Source organism: Nannospalax galili, unplaced genomic scaffold (assembly GCF_000622305.1).
Source record: "Nannospalax galili isolate Female #2095 unplaced genomic scaffold, S.galili_v1.0 scaffold217, whole genome shotgun sequence".
In the NCBI taxonomy this organism is placed as follows: Eukaryota; Metazoa; Chordata; class Mammalia; order Rodentia; family Spalacidae; genus Nannospalax; species Nannospalax galili.
The window spans coordinates 85,667-89,842 of record NW_008340643.1 but is presented as its reverse complement, the minus strand read 5'-3'; the positions used below and the strand labels follow the sequence as shown (position 1 = coordinate 89,842).

The 4,176-nt window shown below is 41.7% G+C and overlaps 1 pseudogene; it reads right to left on the bottom strand.

Annotated features, from left to right (window-relative positions):
- Window positions 1-2,129: 2,129 nt before the first annotated feature.
- LOC103736236 lies at window positions 2,130-3,026 on the bottom strand (annotated as a pseudogene).
- Window positions 3,027-4,176: the final 1,150 nt, after the last annotated feature.

The following is a 4,176-nucleotide window of genomic DNA, read 5'->3' as shown; positions in this document are numbered from 1 at the left end:
GACACAGCTTGATGGCAGGCCATTTTGTGTCTTGGGATATCAGAGGGGTCCAAGGATTTTGGAGTGGAGGAGAGTCAGTTTATTTGTAGAAATTTGCGTGAAGAGGGAATCTGATCCCCTAGAACTGGTTATGGACAATTGTTAGCCGCCATGTGGGCGCTGGGATTGGAACCCTGCTCTTCTGCAAGAATATCCAGTGCTCTTAACTACAGAGCCATCTCTCCAGTCCCAAAATAATTTTTTAGAGCAAAATTGGTGTATTTCTACTGTACTGCCTGATACAGAAGATAGTGTGGTCTGGATGAATATATGAATGACAATACAAATATATTTTATTTGAAACAAAAATACACAGCTTTCACTTGCAAACAAACTCTGGAATTACTGAGCAAAGAGAAACCTGAAGCAAAACACACCTCTGTGTTGATATGCATTTGGGGACAGGTAGGAAGACACTACTGTTTAAAAAAAAAACAAAAACAAAAAAACAAAAAAAACCAAAACTGACGTTCCCCTAAGGCCTGGTCGTAGAAGTATAAACAATGTACATGAATCCCCCCACACCAGTTGTCACAGATCACATCTACCTTACTTGTGCTTTCTGAGATCACACACATCCCTGCCAATATACCTGGGAAGGCTTGCTATAACACACTTACAAAGAATTCTTGGCAGGCAGAACTGATGGAGGAAGAATAATTTGGAATGAGTTGTCCATCTTCTTTAGAAGGAAACACTAGTACTTTCTAAATAGCGGTTAGAATAGAGAGATGCTGTCTGGAAGTTACCCTTTTCACTTTGTCTCATTTTCTGTTCCATGAGTTTACATAGTTGTTTGATTCATCTGCTTACAGAACAATCCTGTCAGAAAGTATTAAGCACGAATACCTATTATTCCTTCAACATCTGCATTGTTCAAGTTTTATACTCTACAATATCTGTATTATGTTAGCAGCCCTTCCATATTAAGCAGAAAAATAAATGGGGCACAGCTATATTAAAAATGCAGATGTCTGTAACTACAGTGGAACTAGATGGAGACAAGGAGGGAATAAGCAATGCTCATGTGCAGGGAATGTGACACAAGTCCTTGGATTTAAAACAAGTTCTGGCAGAGAACCTGGCTGTTGAGGAACTTCCAGGAAATATCCTTTAACTCCCCAGATGGACTTGAAGCACCCCAATCCAAATGTCTGAAAACTACGGTTATGAGATTCTATAAATGATCAAAGCAGTTGGAGGGAGAAGAAGGAATGCATGTTCCACTTAGCTGCTGCTTGTAGCACAGCCTCTGTAGCAGTTGGTGGATCAGTAAAAACCACTGAAGTACTGGAAATGCTTAAAGTGTAACCATAACAAAGGACCAAACAGGTTAATCCGTATAAACCAGTAACAGAATTTCATGGCCAGGAAAATTTCTTATCAGTAAATGATGTCAGGATAGACCTCTTCAACATCAAATGTAGCTGAATTTAAAAAAGAAAATACAAAGGATTCACAAGTAGATAGAATGATAATAGGAAATTACAAGGCAGAGAACACACACACACACACACACACACACACACACACACAAATCAGACTGAGAACTATTAGAGACTGCTTGATGCTGTTTAAGGGAGAGTATGCCTTACATACCATCTCTAGTTGGGCTGACTAGACTCCGGTGGGTGAATTTACACTGAAGGGCATCTGGGGACAAATGATTGGATGGGACTTAATATGTATGGTGGAATACATGAGGTCCAGTGTGGGGCATGGGAGGCATGGATCGGGGAGGGAGACTAAATTTGATTAAGAACTGCTGTATAAACTAACAAAAGCTCAATAAAAAAAATGAAAAAAATATAAACCATACACTATTTAAGAACTACCATATGAAATGCACTAAAACTCACTAAAATATTAAAGAAGCAAACCAGAAACCTTCCGGGGGAATATTGTTTAAGGAAAGGAACCAACAATAAGAAGAGCATAAAACTGAAACTGAAAAGAAATCAAGACATTGCCACAGGTTCAAAAGCATTACATGATGCTAGAAAATCTGTTAAATTTGTTAACTAGTAGAATATCACTCTCATTTACATTTATAAATCACTTACCCTATGACCATATCATGTTGTATCCTTTTATTTCCACATTCTGGAAATCCGTACAGCCTGCCTTTTGGCTGTCTTTATTTCCGTGCCAATCTCATAAGCAAGAAGATTGTTCCAGTTGATTTTGTTGCGAGTTTTTGGAAGTTGACGGCGCAAGGTCTTGAAGGTGGTGTCGGACATGGTTTTGTAGTTATCATTTATTCCTGACTGATACTCATTTTCAGCATTCTCTATGATTTTAATAAACTCCTTGGTGGTTTGGACGCCATTAGAAACACGGATCGAATCTTGAACATCTTTATGACTCACATACTGAATGTTGCCATTTTCACAATAATGAGCATGAAACTTGATCACGCCAAACACCCGGGCTGTAGGTGGTGTGATGGTCAACTTTCACTCTGATCTCCAGCATCCATTCCAGAAGTTGTTAAGCTGAAACTGGTGACTCTCAATACATGCAGTGATAGCGTGTGGCCCATCTGTAGTTTTAGCATAAACAGTACAGATGCCATTGGCATAGTTATCCTTCACATAGGCTCTTAAAGCCCTGTCACACGGTTCTCTCCACAACTTCAAACCTCCTTCTACATTCACTGGCTGGGGGTCAAATGCTTTTTTCCATATGTGATCAAACCTAAAGCAAATTTTGTTTCTCGGATCTAAATATCTGCTATTACCCAGGTCACCGTGTGGTGTGATTAAGACCTGGTCTTCATAGCCTTCTAGCTTCACAGGTGTGAGCTGATCCATGTTATACTGGCCAAATGTGTGTGCTGCCCCTTTCCTGAGGAGATTGTCATTATTGAGTAGTTGCTGGACGGCACCATACACTTCATTAAACTCTCCTGGTGCTGTGAGGGTGATAAATTTAGCAGCTATGTGCACCCTCTCCTCATCCGACACTGGCTCCTTATGTTTGGCCATCCTGGTGGCTCTCTTAAAAGTAATGTTTTTTTGTTTGTTTGTTTTATTTTAGAAACAAGTGAAAACAATGTGAAAACTAAGACAATTCCATTTTAAAGCCAGTGGTAAATCATACAATTGGATACAAAATCCAACAATTTTACCATGGGAGTATGCTGTTACCTTCTTAGTCTGCCTTCAAATGTATTGATGCCATTACATACACAAGCTTTTATCAAGAATACCAAAAACCAGCTGAATTCAATGAAGATCTACTGAAGAAAGATCAATCTGAAAGGTAAGAAGGAAACCCAGAGTCGCCGCAGGCTTTCCTGAACAGCAGAAGCAGGCAGAACACAGCCATGGGTTAGAACAGGACAGGTAAGGACCAGTGCTGTGGGCTTCGGGGACTGGCCCAAGAAAGGGGAGAGGGAGTACCATGGGCCTGAATGGGGACTGCTGGTGAGAATTTGCAGAGAGAACGGTGATGGGGGGGAGATGTTTTGTTAGCAACCATGCAATCCCAGCAGCTTTGAGCTAGAGATACGACCCCAAATGAGACAGGGTCCCAGGCCAGAGACAGTGATTCCAGGAGTGGACTCGTGTGATTGGAGATTTCCTGTCCTAGGAAGGAAAGGGGGTGGTTCTGGAGTCAGCACACAAAGCGCAGAATGAACAGTAGACAAGCTCAGAGGACCAGAGGACAGAGTTTACTGGGACTGTCAATACAATTCCAAATAAGAGACTGACATAAGCGATGGGGACAGAGGAACTCTTCCCACAGGAAGGGTTGAGTACCCTGGGTTGCAATCTGAGGGAAGGCTTCCCATTGGTCCTATCCTTCCCAACCAGAAATGTGAAACAGAACCAGAAAATCAACTTGAAACCCTAACTGATGTCAACATGCAGAATTACTTCCTAGGAGAATTAGAAGGACTCACTCCGTTTTGGTGTCCTGGAAAATGACAGTTGGTCCTGAGTTTTCCAGGTCCAGTTAGGAAAAGCAAAGCCCTGGACCATCTTCAGGGGGTGCCTCCCCTGCAACCTCTTCTCACTGACCAGGGAGGTCTTGACCAAGGCCCCATGTACCTGGGGTGATCTCACTGTGGGCCTCCATTTTGTTATACCCAAGTGAGAGGAATTACAGATCACCTCCACTGCAATGCTTAAG